We start from the raw sequence: 20,257 nt of genomic DNA, 5'->3' as shown, positions 1-20,257 counted from the left end.
TTTATATACTTTGTATGTGCAACCTATGAAAAATATTCAAACTTTACCCAACTATACCTTTATTTGTGAATTACCGTTTCTTCTTTGGCAGATATCTTTATCCATTTTGATGGAGTTATGTTCTCTGAGCGCAGAGAATAAAACTCTATCTGAATCATCCACGTGAGCTACAAATCTCCTCCACCATCTTTATCCATTTCAAAATATGTAGGAAATGTAGATTCTACTGCTAGCCACTATCCATCTTTGCTAACAATGCTTGTGAATTAAAGCTATATCGAGGCAATATGCACAGTGTGCACATATATGCCAATTAGAGACTGACCAGTTGCAGTCCTAAACATCAATGGGAAGATTCAAACAAACAATACTGATTGAATTTAAACTTCACCCCATTGTACAAGCGAGTGACTATCAGGACTCAGTAGCTTAGTGAATAACGCGATGGCGTTTGAGGCTAATAGTACTAGGTTCGAGTTTCAGAGTGAACACCAACTGTGAGATGCAAGTACATCCATCTGAGGAGTCCCAAATAGGAGGAAAAGCGCATCAAACTGGATTCCACTGCTAGCCACTATCCATCTTTGCTTACAATGTAGATTATAGATAAAAAATATTCCTACTCAAATGTGATTATATGTGAATAGTTTACGGTTTAACACATGTCTATTATATTTAAACTTGTCTGAAAAGTAAATGCAGATTTAGAATTGTAATACTGAAAATTTTGCTTCATTCCATTAATTATTTAATGAAGTGAAAACTTCATTTAGAAAGAAAATAAAAGCTTCTACTATCTAAGAAATGTTTAAATATATTAATTATAGACATTATTATTGAGTACTTGTGTTCAACATACCGATGATTTGAGACCATAAACATTTTGCCCAACTAGTAGAGATGGATAATGGCTAGCTGTGGAAGCCAGGAAATGCGTTTCGTTCTATATTCCAGAGTTGATATTCACCTTAGGACTCCGATTTAATACTGTCCGTTAAGAGCGCCATCGTGTTATTCAGTTAGCTACTGAGTCCTTATAGCCACTAGCTTGTGCAATATAATCAAGTTTAATTCGTTTGTATTTATAGTTTGAATCTTCTCATTGATGTTCAGGACTACAATTGATCTTGATGGAGTTTTGTTTGGTTGTGGATGGTTTGGTTGTGGAGCTTTCTTCATCTTTCTGAACGACATCATCAGCACAAACTTCGGGTAGAAGTCTTCTACCCGAAGGTAATTCAAAAAGATGATGACTTCCAACCACATTTACATTTGAGTACTTACATGACATTGAAAGGCTGAGATGAAATATTTTGTGTTTGTGGACAGCAAAATGTCTACGAAACAGAGTAAAGTAACCCGAGAATAGTTCCCGTTTCAACACAAAAGCAGCAATATTGGATGTTTCATCTTGCAATTCCAATCACTTCTAGCTCGTTCGTCTAATAATGACTTGCGCAAAACAGCTTTCACGATCAACAAAACAACCATACTCTAGTCTCAAAAACGAATCTGTCTACGTCAACATAGAAAACACAGACATTCACTCTCAGCTTAACCAGGTTGATATTAAACACCTCTGGAAACCACATCAACTCATTTAAGCATAATCCAGTGGGTATTTATAAATGTAGATTCACAATCATCATATAATTATTGATTATTCCGTGATCATTAAACAAACATTGTTCTGTTGCCATGAACAACTCATTTTCACAGCTAACACCCACATTCATGTTCAATGTAGAATCCGATTCAAAGAATAATGATATATGTGTATTGTTTTCTGTGGTTAGTTCAGAGTCAGTTGATTATTTTCCTTATTATTATTATTGTTATCCTTGTTATTATCCTTGTTATTTAGATTGTTATGATAGATTTGATGATACTATGAATTATCTAAATGTTACCATAACACCTCTTCGTAAACAAACTTCATTCATGATGATGACGACAGTCAATTTGATGCACTGAGAACAATACAACTTACTTTCTGTCAGTTACAACGAATCAAACATAATGGCTCAGATTATTTTGAATTATGACTGAAATTAAATGGTCACAATATTCATTCACAATGCTAATAGTATTCGGAATAATGACGTCATAATTGTGATCATTATTACTGTTTCTCTCTTGAATGATTGCATCTGCTATACTGGATGAAATGAATATATATGTTTCCAATGTGGTTAAACAATGGAGGTCTCTTTGAAGCAAACTGAATAATAGTGAAAAATCTACTGTTGATCCATGCTCAGAGATATATCTGTTATTGAGCACAAACTGTTTTCTGTGAAATCAAAATGCAATTGAGGAAAATGTGAACCACATTAAATAAACAACAGAACTTTCAGGTTTTCATTTTCCCATGGTGATTCATGAATGAATTCACACAAAACATGACAGAACTGCAATATTCAACACTGCACACTATAAAACTACAGGACTCAGTCATGAAGCTGGTCATTTGTAAACGAATGATCACTGTGTATTGACGGGTGCTTTGCGTAGACAAAATGTAAAATCCATACATAGGAATGAAGTTGATGAACTATAAATTGACTGTGAGAGATTTGCTCACATTTAAACAGTCAGGGAACAGGTGGTAGAATTGATGCATTTTCTCGATGAACAAATTCACAACGAACTAGTAACATCGAAATATTCATAAAGAATTTCTGGAAATATCAAAGTTAATTACAAGTTTTGAAGATAAGAACTCGATGAATGTGCACTGAATTTGTAGTCTTCAATAAATTTAGCTATTGAGCTTGCCATATCTTCTCACATTTTGTAATTACGATACTTACTGATGCATGTTTCTACACTGCACAAACGATCCTGGACAATGAAAACATATATCGAACATCATTTCACATGTTTCATTCTGTCCAATTTATTGACTATACTCAAATTATACCACTATTATTATATCCGCAACTCGCGACCTGACGAAACATCGGTGAGTTGAACAATGAATAAATTCGTAATATACAAATGAACATTCATCCCATAAAACAAATTACTCAAACTTCAACAGTATTCAATAATCAATGGACGAAACATCTGTTCCCAATACTCATAACCCACCTCTCTCTCTCTCTCTCTCAAATTTACTAACAACAATTTCAATTCCAATTCAATATACTACTTTATCATGAAAAAATATGCACCACATGAATTGGAATTTCTTCTTACCAGTTCAATAACACACTACAAATTCCATCACAAAATCCAGTAATACAAAAAACAAAATGACATCTAACATCTGAAGCCAAACAATGCTGTTGTATTCTGTTTACAATCCATACATATGATATGTAACAGATTAGAACAGAAATGATTCAGATGTCTACAATCATATGCTTGAAAATTTAAACCAGAAAAGAAGTTGGATATTTTATGAGTGCTTACTTGCCAGTTCAAATATATACATTTATTCGTACAAACGGATGTATATTTACATACTTACACACATAAATACATACATACATACATATATATAGAGATATATCATGTATGTATGTAAGTATATGAATAGTTTATGAAAGTTGGTGGATTTTGTCGACATCAATGTACTCGTTGCTAGGATACATTCAAATGTATTCTTGAATCAGGAAATCAAAATTCCTACTATTCTGGTTTCTTGAAATATTTGAATGACTTATACAGTCTTACAAATAACCAACATATTCACACTGACAACGACTACTGACTTGATCAACAGACTTATGTATCATCCATATTTCAGTATTGAAATACACTACATCCATCACACTTCTCGTTCATTGATCTCCATTGAATGAGAACATATTGATCGGATAATTTGCATCAGTTGAAGTACTAAACAAATCTCTTCATTTGTGAAGTTGTGTGTTCTCGTGTCGTTCAGACTCAGAAATGCGATTAATCAGTCAGTGTAGATAACACAACACTGTTTTCAATGATCATCACAAGTTTCATATGTAACTGAATTGATGTATAGTAGACAAATATTTGAAATTGTGTGTAAGTGTTAGAACTGACACATGTTAAGAGATTCGTTGAGAGTTTCTGTTAATTTAGTCTATCTCATCTCCTCATCATTCGTCAGTGTTCATAACATTTCAATGTGTTTCTGAATTGGTTAGAAGATACATCATTTAATAGACTGTGTCTGGCAATTTGTAAAGTTCTCACCTTGTGTTACTTAGAGATCGTTTGGAAATATCAGATTAACAGTCGATGCAATATGATGACGACAGTTCATATGTGAATGAATGTGATTTGACAGTGTTATTTTGTGCTGATTTTGTTGATAATTGACACTTGATCGATGTGTTTGAAGAAAGTGATTTGAAGTATATGTGACGTCCTTTATGTTGTTATGTGAGCATACTGTGCTGACGAAACAGGTAAATGTTAGTAGATATGAATATTTCTAAAATTTCAAACAGTGGGAATGGTATGCGGCATACTTATCATAGTATTGCAACCTCGTGGGCAATACACGTCTATTGACATTAAACATCATCATTAGGTCAAGGATTCATAAACAGAAGTAAATGTCCTTTTTTTTAAAGCGGCCACTCATCAACACTCTCCATCCAACCCTGTCCACGGCAATCATTTACAGTTATTCCCAGTTTGTATTCATCCCTTTTGATGTGTGATTACGATTCTGAACATATTGTGTTCTTCAGCCTTCTTCTTTTCCATTTCCTTTCTGGATTTCAAGTCAGAGCTTGCCTCGTGATGCAGTTGGGTGACTTCCTCAAAGTGTGCCCAATCCACTTCCAACATCATTTCCTAATTTTTCTTCAGCTGGAAGTTGTTTTGTCTCTCCACAGTAGAATGTTGCTGATAGTGTCTGGCCAACGGATCCGAAGTTTCTTGCGTAAACAACTGTTAATAAACACCTGTATCTTCTGGATAATGGCTTTCGTAGCTCTCCGTGTCTCCGCCCCATACAGTAGAACTGTCTTAACATTTGTATTGAAAATTCTGATCTTGGTGTTGGTTGAGTTGTTTTGAGTTCCATATGTTCTTCAATTGTAAATATGCTGCTCTTGCTTTGCCGATTCACGCCCTCATATCTGCATCAGATCCACCGTGTTAATCGATGATCCTGCCCAGATATGTAAAGGTTTTCACATCCTCCAAAGCTTCTCCGTCAAGTGTAATTTGATTGGTGCATGCTGTGTTGTGTCGGAGAGTCTTGCTTTGCCCATTGTTTATATTGAGACGTACTGCTGTGGAGGCTACTGCTACACTGGTCATCTTCTCCTGAATTTGTTTTTGCGTGTGTGATAGAAGAGCCAGATCATCTGCGAAGTCTAAATCGTCCAGCTGCATCCTGCCTGTCCACTGTATCCCGTGTTTCCCTCCAGTTATCGACTTCTTCATGATTCAGTCGATCACCAGGAGAAAGAGAAAGGGTCATAGTAAGCAACCTTGCCTAACATCGGTCTTTACCTCGAATGAATCGGTGAGTTGTCCTCCGTGGACGATTTGACAGTTTAATCCATCATAGGAATTCCGTATGATATTGACTATCTTCATTCATAAATATTATTGAAATATAACTATGTTGCCTAATTAAAAAAAAAGAAAAAAAAGTGAAATAATTTTCTTCATAGGAATTCAATATTCAAAATTAAAATTAATATAACCCCTATCTACATTTATCATAGGGATATATCTATATATATAAAAGGGTATAAGTAACTGTATATAATTTGACATTTATATAGTTTTTAATATCATCGGAAATCTAATTACTTTTATGCCGAAAATTATAACAAAACAAAATAACATTCTGACAGATGATCAAAGAGTTTTAATCTGGGGAAAAAAACAAAAAAAAAATAGGGAAACAAAAACAAAAAAAAACAATATTCGTTAGAAACATACCTATTAGCAAGAAGGGGTTTTGAATAATAATAATAATGATAGGTGTACAAAAGAAAATTATTATAGCTGACATTTGTATAAGTATCAAGGAATTAAAGGTATCCTTTTTAAAGATGTTTTAATTACAATACTAATCAATATAAGCTGCTTTCTTATAAAAGTGATGATATCACTATCATGTATTTTATGAACTGATTGGTTACCTAGGTAACATGAAGTGTAAGTAGATCGATATTAATCAGTTCCATTTAAAAAAAAAAGAAAATTTTTAAGTTAGAAATGTTGATATTGAGCAGTAAGAAACTGTTAAGTTATGCCGTGTGAATATGATCAATGCTTTAGTAAACAGAAGGGGTTTTGTAGAGATTTCAGTATTTTTCATAGTTGAAGTCATGAGTCAATTGAAGAGATAGTTAGACATTAACACCGCTGGATGCCCGTTCAGTGGTCTATTCGCTAAGTGGTCTGGCGCGAGACTGGTAGGTCCAGGGTTTGAATCTCGCGAGGCGGGATCGTGGATGCGCACTGCCGAGGAGTCCCACAATAGGACGAAACGGCCGTCCAGTGCTCTCAGGTTTTCGATGGTGGCCTAGCTTCAATTGACTCATGATTTCAGCTTTAGTAAACATCAAATAAGTAGAAGACTCAGCTTTGGAGATACCAACTACTCTTACTCAGTAGAGTATAATTAGTAAAATAAAATGTTCATTCAGTTAAATATCATTTTAAAAAATTAAGAAAAACCTAAAGTCAAATAAATTTGTAATTAAAGAGTGTCGTAAAATAATGATAAATTATATCAAGATCACGAAGAGACCTTAGACAATTGTCTGAAACCTGGAAGCATTGAAAGGCCACTTCATGCTCGTATGGGATCTCTTGGAGTTGTGAATCAGTGACCCAAGAATCGGGACTCGAACCCACAAACTTCCCTATCGCTTACGAATGTCTTAACACTGAACCACTAAGTCGGAATCCGGTGTTGTATAAGTCTATCTTTAATAAATTCATGGTAATATGCATCCATTTTCCGTTGTCTTCGATGTATAACTTCCTCGAACTGGACACGACTGGAATCCACTGGCCATATTCAGTGCTACAAGTGTTTAACTAGTTGTCTAACTTAGATCAGCTAGTGATTTAAATAGAACTCGATAATCTTCACACCGCCAAAATTTTATTATGAAAATAATTACAAAAGTTTTCTCATTTTACAGGTATGATTAGACTGAAACGAAAAGGTATGTAACATGTAAAGGAAAGAAAGATAAAGATACATTGTTTGAAAAGATATGATTTATAAATTTTTTTGGTAAATAATTTTTACATAGCTTACAATAGTGTGAAGAAGTTTAATGATGGCAAATACAGTGAAGGGCTATTCCAATGCTGCGATCCGGTACTTACTATCATTTACAACTAAGAAGACGACGGCAACGAAAAGAGAAAGCATTAAAAACAAAATGAATTACCGTAACACATCTATCGTTATATATGCACTTGGTTGTTTGGTAAGAAAAACTGGTCTAGATAAATTTTGTTTAGCTAATCAACTGGTCCCCACAATTCTAAAGTATCTGTATGATTTTGTATACATGCCTACTAAAAGTCTCAATAAATAATGAAATGGTTGTTTAATCAATCACCAGCTCTCAGTAACTCCGGGGCTAATATCACTTTATGGCAAGGAATGTTACTCAACGGTATAAATTCTCCACTAAACTAAGTTTTTCATATGAAACATGAGGTGACAGCCGAACTATCAATATAAATGTAAAGAAAATATCAGTAAAACAGTTATATTCAGGTGAAGATTTTCTTGACGAAAAGAATCCATTGAATCATTCATCGAGAAATTCAAAATAATGTCACCAAACGAAACTTTGTTTTCAGTAATTTCATTTACTGTACAATAGTATCTTACCACATATTATTGTTTTAAGCAGGTAGCTTAACTATAAATACAACGTCATAGCTACGGTAAATCGAATCTTCGAAAACTGAATTTTTTACATTGAATTGTCTTGATTTCTTCATCATTGTTAATTATAGAGGCTAGGATTGACATAGTAAAAGCAACATTTCTAAAGTTGAAGAACATATGCAACTCAAAACAAATGTAAACCAATATAAAAGTCACTATATTCAATAAGAACGTCAAGAAAGTCCTACTTTATGGAGCTGAAACTTGGAAAACTACCACAATCATCATCAACATTGTACAAGTGTTTATAAACAATTGTCGAAGATACTGAATGTCTGTAGGTCGGATACCATCAGTAACAGCCTACTGTTGGAGAGAACAAACCGACTTTCATCTGAGGAGGAAATTAGGAAAAGATGTTGGAAGTGGATAGGACAAATATTGGGGAAATCATCTAACTGCATCACGAGGCAAGCTCTAATTTGTAATCATGAAGGGAAACGGAAAAGTAGAAGACAAAAGAACACACTGTGCCGAGAATTAGAATCCGTCATGAAAAGGATGAGTAACAACTGGAAAGGATTGTAAAGGATCGCCCAGGATATAGTTGGATAGAGAATGCTAGTGAGCTGTCTGTGCTCCTCTATGAGGGGTAACAGGCGTAGGTAAGTAAGTAATTTAATTACAGATTCCTATCATGATAGTGCGATTAAGCGAATCAAAAGAGGTAAAATTAATTTATTAGTAGCCAATCGATAGGATGAATAAGTAAATCATTGGTAACCATTCAATACGATAATTTTAACCTTCACTCTTGATTGGCAGTTGAATGTCTTAAAGAACCTATGAAATTCATTTGAACATTACATCTTTGACTGATATTGTTTATCCTTAGATAGAAATAAATGACAACTTTAAGTTGAATCTCAAAATTTTACCAGTTATTTATCAGAAATACACTATGATCATAGAAGAAGAAGAATGGTGTTTAACGTTAAAGTTTGTTCAATACAGCATATATTTTTCACACAAATCAAGATATCTGAAGAAAATATATAATGGATAAGTCTTGCTGACTGAACGCTATATTCGGATCCTAAGCTAGTCTCGTAACTCCCAAGCTAGAACTATACAGCGACTTGAACACGAGAGAAAAGGCACAAAATATGCGGGAAACACTTTACTTCAAAGGTTCATTTATGTACAGAAAACGTAGAGTTTTTATTGTATTCAGGATTATCCCAACAATAATATAGATACAAGATTAAAGTAAACAATAAAAATTCCAAGTCAGTTTTTATTTAGTTAAAAAGTGATTTATTATAAATGGATAGTTTATGGAAAAGGAAACAATAGTATTACACAACGTAAACAAATTTTATACATTCATATAGTTAAGATCATGAGTCAGTTGAAGCTAGACCACCATGGAAAACCTGGAAGCAATGGACGGCCTTTTCGTTCTATTGTAGGACTCCTCAACAGTGCGCATCCACGACCCCGCCTCGCGGAATTCGAACCCAGGACCTACCAGTCTCGCGCCAGAGCACTTAGCGGATAGACCACTGAACCGGCATCCAGCGGTGTTAATGTCTAACCTCAACCAATCCACGAAATCGCACGACCAGCTTCCATTTTACTGAGGCAGATACCTGTCTCTACGTGACATGGATTAGCTCTATTCAAGCCTTTTATAGGTTATAGGTATACTGTAAAAAAACCCAGGGTATATTAACTCATTCGTATGAATATAGATTATCTATCTTCTTAAGACTTTGTAAAGACTCGAATAAGTTTTTTTAGCAGTCCATGATTAGAATTAAAGATTTACGGTAACGATTAGAAGTTCAAGATTAAGGTTTTCACCACGGACTAACATCAGCTATGATGTAAAAATGCTTTATAAGTATATAGATAAAGGGTTCTTGTTTAGAAATTCATTAATCTAGTCACAATTAGTTATTTTCCGTAAAATATCATTCCACCAAGTTATGGTTTATTTCACGATTAAGAGTTAAGGGTTAGGATTTTTAAAAAAGTGTTGATTTTCCTGTTCTATATAATATGAACAGACAAATTCCAGTCTCTGCTATTTTTAACACTATGGTTTTTTACTCTATTGGGATGAAAAATTGTCTTTTATTTTTTTTTAATGACCATTTTAAGCATTAAACAAAGGTATTTCTGATGATATTTGAATTTCGCGCAAAAACCTAAAAGTCGTATTCTCAATTCTGATTGGCTCATCTCTTTACTATACTTTTACCATTAATATTTTTAGAATTTTTTTTTCTAGTTATGTAATTCTGGGAAATTTTTTCATGAAGGTAAAAATTATGAAACTGAAAATACTTAATGAACTGGATGATATTTCAAGTATTGATTTTGAATGAAAATGTATACTTTTCATAGATATATTACTTGGTCATTTATAAAATGAATACTCTACGTCTAGTGGTTAAGCGCTCGCGCGCGAAACTGATAGGTGCTGGGTTCAAATCTCGCGAGGCGGGATCGTGGATGCACACTTCTGAGGAGTTCCATAATAAGACGAAACGATCGATCAGTGCTTCCAGGTTTTCCATGGTGGTCTAGCTTGAATTGATTCATGATCTCAACTATCAAAATATTGTTTAAACTTGAACAGTTGGCCCAATAGCTTGTTAGATATAACTTACAAACATTTATTATGTCTTCCTGTTATTGAAAAGATTATAATATTTATATTGTTTATTAAGTGTGTGGCCTATACTCTTCAATGAGGGGTAACAGGTTTAAGTAAGTAAGTAAGTGTGTGAAAATAAATAAACAAATGTAAGAATGATTTATACTTTGATATTATACAAGAACTGTCAGAATTTAACTGAAATGTCTTATATGAATTGTGGGAAAACGTTTCTAATTTACATAAGCGAATTATTTAGGAAGTTATTTTTGACTAGAAAAAACAAACCCACTTCATTGGAAAGAATTTATTATTATTATTGTATACAACTTACACTTTGTATTTACATCAAATCAATTTTTTCTCTCACATATACAATAAGCAGACAATACTTGAGGTTTTCGAAGTATTTAACCAGTATCCATATCTAAAGTTAATAATTTTGTATATCAAAATGGGTTTTATGGATATTATGGTAATTTAGACCACCATCGAAAACCTAGAAGTGCTGGATGGCCGTTTCGTCCTAGTATGGGACTCCTCAGCCGTGCGCATTCACGATCTCACACGTGAGACTTGAACCAAGGACCTTCGATCTCGTACGCGAACACTTAACCTCTAAACCATTGAACAGGCATCCAAAAGTGTTAATGTCTAATTTCAACCAATCTACGATATTGCGTCACCATCCACCGTTGTCTTCAGTGAGTTACTATATCACAACAGACTCGGCCATCCACTGCTTCTAGGATTTCCATGGTGGTCTAGATTTAATTGACTCATGAATTCAACTATTCAATTCTGTATGTTTTTTTTCATATCTAATATTATTGTAGTATTTTCTATAAGCCGATAAAGATTACCTTTTAGTTAAGAACTAATAAACGAATGAACGTAAACCGCTGTAAATCGTCAGTTCTAGTCATCTGATAATCAAATACTAAGTCATTAAATTATATGATTGAATTATCCGACCTGCTTTATTGATCATTAATAAAACAAACTACTTGAATAACGTATTACAACACTGAGTCCTGGAAATGGTTGATGAGCGTCACATTATTTTCTACGTTCCTTATTTATTTCATTTGAGTTGATTGTTTGAGTCTTCCACTGATGTTTAGGACTGTAACTGATCTGCTGCTTTTCGAATATGTGGGTTCTGTGAGCATTATATTGATATTGCCACTAAGTCACATGTATTATAAACAAAGATTATTGGTAGCAAGCAGTGGAATACTGGATGTACGTTTCATCTTATTTAGGACTCATTAGTGGGATGTCCGCTCTGGATGCACACATTCCAAAAGTGGCTAATCAGGTGCAGTCTTAAGCATCAACGGAAAAATTCAAACAGCCGACGCAAAGTTTTGAGGGAATCCTAAGAACAAGTTAGAATCACTTATCATTACCTTATTATTACAGTTGAACAATAAGTCTAAAACACAAACTTCAGGTAGAAGTGAAGTGTTCGAATTTCTCTGCATATGGCTCAAACCTTGTCTGTAGACCTCGATGTCGATCGGTTATTGTTAAACTTAAACGGGTCGATTTCAGTGTGATGGTTGATTGCTGATTGACCTGAGTACCAAGCTTCCAAAATTTCTCTGATGTTCTTCGAATTGCCTCTATCCGAGATCTCAGCATTTTTCCAGTCGAATGTCTGTCCACAGTTGTCCGCACCCATTGATATAAACGGGGATACGTCGAGGCGTTTGCCCGCTAATTGATGTCCGTGCAGACGAAGATGAAGAGGGTGTTCGATTTGTCCAATGTAGTGTTTTTCGCAGTTGGAACAATTTATTTTGCAGATGATGTTAGATTTTTCTCCTTTTGTTATTTCGTCCTGAGTAATTGAAAGGATTTTGTTGGTTTTGCTTTGATATTTTCCCTGTTTTGATAGGCTTATTTAAGGTCTTTGAGATTTGTTTCTCCAACCATTTGAACAGATTTGTGTCGATTGATTTGTATACGCTTTTATCTTCAAGTAGTTCCTCGGCTTTCCTGATATATTATTGCTTGTCCATAATCACTGTAGTGTGTCATTTGTCCGTTGGAACTATGACAATATCTCCAGTTCTGAGATTTTTAAAGCTTTTTGTTCTTTTGAAGTCAGTTGAGTGTTGTTTTTCTTCCGTCGATATGAAACCTTTTGGAATAGGTGTAGTACACAAACAAAAAAATCACTTCAATCAATCTTATGCAAACCAAAGGACGAAATGACAAAACAAGAAAAACCTAACCTGAGAAGATCTTCAACATCATACGAAATGTATAAGACGGACTACAGTGCAAAGTCGTTCATGGAGGACAGCTGATAGACGCATCCAAGTTAGGACCGGAGTTAGACAAGCCTGCTTACTCTCTTCCTAACAGAATCTCTCAACGAATCTCTTAACATGTGTCAGTTCTAACACTTACACACAATTTCAAATATTTGTCTACTATACATCAATTCAGTTACATATGAAACTTGTGATGATCATTGAAAACAGTGTTGTGTTATCTACACTGACTGATTAATCGCATTTCTGAGTCTGAACGACACGAGAACACACAACTTCACAAATGAAGAGATTTGTTTAGTACTTCAACTGATGCAAATTATCCGATCAATATGTTCTCATTCAATGGAGATCAATGAACGAGAAGTGTGATGGATGTAGTGTATTTCAATACTGAAATATGGATGATACATAAGTCTGTTGATCAAGTCAGTAGTCGTTGTCAGTGTGAATATGTTGGTTATTTGTAAGACTGTATAAGTCATTCAAATATTTCAAGAAACCAGAATAGTTGAAACTTTGATTTCCTGATTCAAGAATACATTTGAATGTATCCTAGCAACGAGTACATTGATGTCGACAAAATCCACCAACTTTCATAAACTATTCATATACTTACATACATACATGATATATCTCTATATATATGTATGTATGTATGTATTTATGTGTGTAAGTATGTAAATATACATCCGTTTGTACGAATAAATGTATATATTTGAACTGGCAAGTAAGCACTCATGAAATATCCAACTTCTTTTCTGGTTTACATTTTCAAGCATATGATTGTAGACATCTGAATCATTTCTGTTCTAATCTGTTACATATCATATGTATGGATTGTAAACAGAATACAACAGCATTGTTTGGCTTCAGATGTTAGATGTCATTTTGTTTTTTGTATTACTGGATTTTGTGATGGAATTTGTAGTATGTTATTGAACTGGTAAGAAGAAATTCCAATTCATGTGGTGCATATTTTTTCATGATAAAGTAGTATATTGAATTGGAATTGAAATTGTTGTTAGTAAATTTGAGAGAGAGAGAGAGAGGTGGGTTATGAGTATTGGGAACAGATGTTTCGTCCATTGATTATTGAATACTGTTGAAGTTTGAGTAATTTGTTTTATGGGATGAATGTTCATTTGTATATTACGAATTTATTCATTGTTCAACTCACCGATGTTTCGTCAGGTCGCGAGTTGCGAATATAATAATAGTGGTATAATTTGAGTATAGTCAATAAATTGGACAGAATGAAACATGTGAAATGATGTTCGATATATGTTTTCATTGTCCAGGATCGTTTGTGCAGTGTAGAAACATGCATCAATAAGCATCGTATTTACAAAATGTGAGAAGCTATGGCTCATGAATCATGTTGACATACGATATAACCATTCCGTCATTAAGTGTGTCAGTTAACATGACACTGTTGAATAATACACCACAGAATACATTTCACATATGGGATTCTCAGTGGAATTGATAAATATACGTATAAAGTCACAGTGTATAATGTAGAACAAATCGTTGACTACTGCCTATCTGATTTGCACTGTCAACAGATGCCAATCGACAACGCTATTTTTGTAGAGATATTTAAACAGACATCGTTATGATGATGATGGACCATATATGGCGAAGATATGTTTAATCACCGAGATTGTTGACAGAATGGTTCAGTGTGAAATTGTAATATGGGAAGTATTATTTAATCATTATTTTTGGAAACTAGCTCAACAGCTAAATGTATTGAAGACTACACATTCAGTGCACATTCATCGAATTATAATCTTCAAAACGTGGAATCTACTTTGATATTTCGAAGAATTTTTCATGAATACTTTGATGTTACTCGTTCGTTGTGAATCTGTTCATTGAGAAAATGCATCAATTCTACCACCTGTTTCCTGACTGTTTGAATGTGAGCAAATCTCTCTCACAATGAATTTATAGTCTATCAACTTCATTCCTATGTATGGATTTTACATTTTCTTTCCACAAAACACCAACCAACACACAGTGATCAACCGTTTACAAATGATCAACTTCATGACTGAGTCCTGTAGTTTTATAGTGAGCAGTGTTGAATGTTGCAGTTCTGTGAGGTTTCGTGTGAATTCATTCATGAATCACCATGGGAAAATGAAAACCTGAAAATTATGTTTCCTATATAATTCGGTTTACATTTTCCCCCATTGCATTTTGATTTCACAGAAAACAGTTTGTGCTCAATAACAGATATATCTCTAAGCATGGATCAACAGTAGATTTTTCACTATAATTAAGTTTGCTTCAAAGAGACCTCCATTGTTTAACCACATTGGAAACATATATATTCATTTCATCCAGTATAGCAGATGCAATCATTCAAGAGAGAAACAGTAATAATGATCACAATTATGACGTCATTATTCCGAATACTATTAGCATTGTGAATGAATATTGTGACCATTTAATTTCAGTCATAATTCAAAATAATCTGAGCCATTATGTTTGATTCGTTGTAACTGACAGAAAGTAAGTTGTATTGTTCTCAGTGCATCAAATTGACTGTCGTCATCATCATGAATGAAGTTTGTTTACGAAGAGGTGTTATGGTAACATTTAGATAATTCATAGTATCATCAAATCTATCATAACAATCTAAATAACAAGGATAATAACAAGGATAACAATAATAATAATAAGGAAAATAATCAACTGACTCTGAACTAACCACAGAAAACAATACACATATATCATTATTCTTTGAATCGGATTCTACATTGAACATGAATGTGGGTGTTAGCTGTGAAAATGAGTTGCTCATGGCAACAGAACAATGTTTGTTTAATGATCACGGAATAATCAATAATTATATGATGATTGTGAATCCACATTGATAAATACCCACTGGATTATGCTTAAATGAGTTGATGTGGTTTCCAGAGGTGTTTAATATCAACCTGGTTAAGCTGAGAGTGAATGACTGTGTTTTCTATGTTGATGTAGACAGATTTGTTTTTGAGACTAGAGTATGATTGTGTTGTTGATCGTGAAAGCTGTTTTGCGCAAGTCATTATTAGGCGGATGAGCTTTAAGTGGGATGATAATAATAGTAATTGTATGTGATTTCCTTTCCTCGTATACTAATGAGAAAATGAGACTTCAGAATGGAACACGGAGCAAATCAGTGAGTAAATAGACTTGACACATGAATAATGGTATTTCCACTGTCACTGTGATGCAAGTCAATTCCGAAATCAAAGAGCAATCAGTGAAATGGCGCACTCTCATATTCATGTAAACATTGTTTGAAAGTTGTTTATCTGACGCCTGATTGTGTGGTTGTGGAAGTTTTTCAGTGAGCACCAACATCATGATTACAATCGAGTCATGGAAATATTTGTTCCCTATTTCAACCTCATGTAAGTACTCAAGTGAAAATGTTGTTGGAAATCATCGTCTTTTTGAATTACCTCATTGTCACTTCGAAATTACTTTGTAGATCCAGATTCACGTTTACACTTGAAGTCCATCAATTGTATGTTTATGAATTCAGGTTTCGTAATTATCGTTCATCTGAACCAACAATTCATTTATTTTCCTATTTGAATAGTGAGAACTAGACATGTTGACTAATAGTGAATAGCGTTCGAGTATCATGTGAAACTAAACTAACTCATTGAGTTTCTGTGATAACATGTCAATCGTCGGATGTTGAATACTTGAATGACATTTCTGTGAAGCTGAGTGTCGGATAGTGAACAACTGAAATCATTCTGGAATGCTGTTCATCCTAACCACATATTCTCGAGTCATCGGTGAGTTACATCGATGATAGGAAATTCAATATTTTGTAATCTGAGAGTAGGAACTCATCACAATCACGTGTGTGAAATACTGACTACCATATATTTGGTGGTGAATGGGATGATTGAGAGGGAAGTGCTCTTCAGTGACCTGTCTTTATATCGGTTTACATTGATTTAATCGAATGTTTGCTGAAATATATTTGAGACAACTGACTCGATTGTATGGAGATTCTTTTACCAATAACATGATTTATCTGTGCTTTGTGACTGAAATATTAAGAAATAAGTGGTCATTTCAACATGATGATGAGGTGGTGTGAATAGGAATTCAGAATTCCTCAAATTGATACATAATGTTGATACAAACTGACTGTTAAGATGAGAAGATCGTGCAAACGTTTTGCCATCAGTATTTAACAACAAATTTGGAACGGTAACAAGAGTGTTTATCCTACGATGGGACATCAGATGATAAATGTTTGTGAAGGTGAGTTGTAAGTTTACTTGTCAACGTTATTGCTTAATCAGTTTCCGAATCCCTTCATTCTATGACGCCTACTTCAAATAAGATATATCTGTTAGACCTGAGTTAAACTCATGTGAACTGTACGCTGTTAGTTGGATGTGTTAAACTTTCCACTGCTTTTAGTCAATAAAAGTGTATGTCGTGTGTATATTATAAATTCCTTACATAGACAAAAGTATTTTCAAATGATAACACAACAGAATTCATCTACACTTCACGTCATGTGTAAATATCATTTTCATTGTATTTTTTCGAAATTTCTTTACATTTTTTCTAAGAACATATATATAGCATATATATCACGTCAGATGACCTTGGGCTTCCGGATGTTTCTGGAACCATACTAAACATAGTAGGAGAATAAGTGGCGCGTCACCCTTCAATTTCTAGATGTTTCTGAGAAACTTCTATCCAACTCTGAATAAACAAAATGTTTCATAGTGTTATCATGGATATATATAAAATATAAATTTATTGGAATGCAGTAAAACCATAAAGTTTACAACTTCTGAACTGAAGTGAACTGACTGTTTGAAAGCTTTAAAGAAGTTATGAAGACAAACGATAACTGTGATTAATGAAAGATTCATTGAACTCAAATCCATCCAACCAAAGTTAACTGAAGTTAAATATTTGGTCCTTATTACTTAAATGTCACTTTTTGTTAATACAGAGCTCAGTATTTAATTTTCCTATCGTGACATATACCTTACCTCTCTTATGAACGATATACCCCATTGCCTCAGACGATATTTAATCCCATGAATTTAAAATGTTATATTTCATCATATTTATTCATGCGAATTAGCCTACTTACTAGTAGTTCGTTTAACAAACCAAAGTTTCTTTAGATGAAACATTGGATAATTCGTTACCCTATTTGAACCATGTAAATGTTTACTTGTGAATGATATCATATGTGGTATTATTCAGTTTTTCAAATTAGAATGTTTAAGTAAATTGGCAGTGATAACTGAGTAATGATAATAAAATTATAGACATAGGAAGTGTTTCTAATTAAAATAAGATATTTGTAAAATTGCAAGTGGATAGAGAAATTAAAATTTTCTGACGTCTCTTGACTTCATGTAAGCCACTTTTTCAAAGAATAAATAAGTCGAATTTATTTATTCTGGGGTATTGGCTTCATCTGAGTTACGAAACTTATCCTTAGACATTAAGACCGTTGGGTGCCACCCCAGTGACCCAGAGGTTAAGCGTTCACACGTGAGCCCGAAGGTCCTGCGTGCGAGATCGTGAGTGCACACTGCTAAGGGGTCCCATAATAGGATGGAACGGCCGTCCAGTGCTTCCATGTTTTCAATCATCGTCTAACATCAATTGATTCATGATCCCAATCAAAAAGACTAATTACTTGAATATACTACTTGTGATCATGTGCCGAAATATTAGGTAATAAAATACGAAATGTATATATTTAGTGAGCTATTAGTTGACCATTTTGAGTGGGACCTCGATACCCACCAAATGATTTATTTTGATAATGCACAAAATTTTGATGAATATCTAATTCTGATTGTTGAAAGTTTTAGGTGTATTGTGACCCTTGATTGACTTCGTTTACATGTAGATTCCACACTTGATTTCGTATACAATATTTCGGGGTAACCACAAATGAACAAGGATGGTGTTAAAAAGCTACATGCAAAATATAGCTGGATTTTTAATATTCAGGCATTCAAAAATAAGCAGCCAAATATATACATAAGTGAGAATGATTAGAGTCAGATTGTTTAGTGTAAGCACGACTAAGTATATATAAGAAAAATTGTTCATGTATAAAATACAAAAACACACAGGCAGTGAATCACATGTGCAGAGAAAACGTATCTGAACGGATGCACGTATAAGGGCAAATAATAAATTCTACGAAGATAAAGATAATACGGTTGATGTGATTGGTCTGGACAAACATGTGAAGCTATACAGAATAACCGATAATATAAGAACGGTTAATCTGTCACATGATTTGTTTGGCTTTACACTATTCAAACAGATAGGAGAATATCAGTATAAGTTTGTGAAGATAGTTGAGTTTTTTATTGAGATCATGAAACAATCAGTGTTAGACCACTATTAGAAGCCTGGAAGCCCAGAACGACCGTTTAAGGACTCCTCAGAAGTGCATATTCATGATCATGAAGGCGGAACTCGAACCTTGGACCTTCGGTCTCACACCAGAGTCATTAAAGTATCCTTAAAGTGAATGAAAAATAATTAAATCACAGGAGGGACTATGTACGAAATAAACAATTTGGGTTATATCAGGTCCAAGTATTGTTTGTTAATAGGTGTGAATTATGAGGTTTTTCGGGAACAAATAAACTAATCACAAGTAATGGAGCTTAGAAAGTCAAACAACGAACTCAGATTTGCATGCACGATAGTGGAAGCATTAAAAAATTCCCTTGTCACAACGTAATTTCTCAGTAATATGATATGTATTCCTCTAAAAATCGTGGAACTGAATACCATCCTATAACTTTTAGAAATTTATAATTATATTTAAATTTCTGTTGTAACAAAAAATACTAAGCCTACATTTGAGGTTATAAATATTTACATGTCACTTGAAATTTCCTCAGGTCTGAAAAAGGTGAAGCTTATTGCCTAACATGTCGATTAGGAATAATCAGAGGCATCTTACTGAAGTTGTTTATAAAAAAAAGGATAACCACAGACCACCGAAACCTATGTGGATGATATGGTATGTTGCGCCAGACAATATTTTCTTTCACATTATTGTCTACTTACGAGTAGTCTGTCTAAATAAATCACTTTTTTAAACGTGTGAGTTGCTTACAACGGTAGGAAATTCAATTCACTGACAAATATTTACTTGTGACAGATTGTAAACATGACATTTTCAACGTTTATATGAAGGCTCCTGATTCAGCTCTCCAAGGAATTGTGAGGCGAGAGAATTGTTTATGATTGTAAGTTGTCGAGAAAACAAACGTTTCAGTTTCGTACCTTTTGTTTGTCGGCTTTCATCGTGATGTTACATCTTAGCGCGAACAATATTTAAGGAGTGTTCGGAGTATTTATGTGTGGGATAATAAAACGAGCGTCATAGTTGTACTGTACCATCAAGTCGGAAGTCAGGGGGGTTATGCATTTCATACAGAGATTCTATTAAAT

Source organism: Schistosoma mansoni, chromosome 1 (genome assembly GCF_000237925.1).
Source record: "Schistosoma mansoni strain Puerto Rico chromosome 1, complete genome".
NCBI lineage: Eukaryota > Metazoa > Platyhelminthes > Trematoda > Strigeidida > Schistosomatidae > Schistosoma > Schistosoma mansoni.
This window is presented reverse-complemented; position numbering follows the sequence as displayed.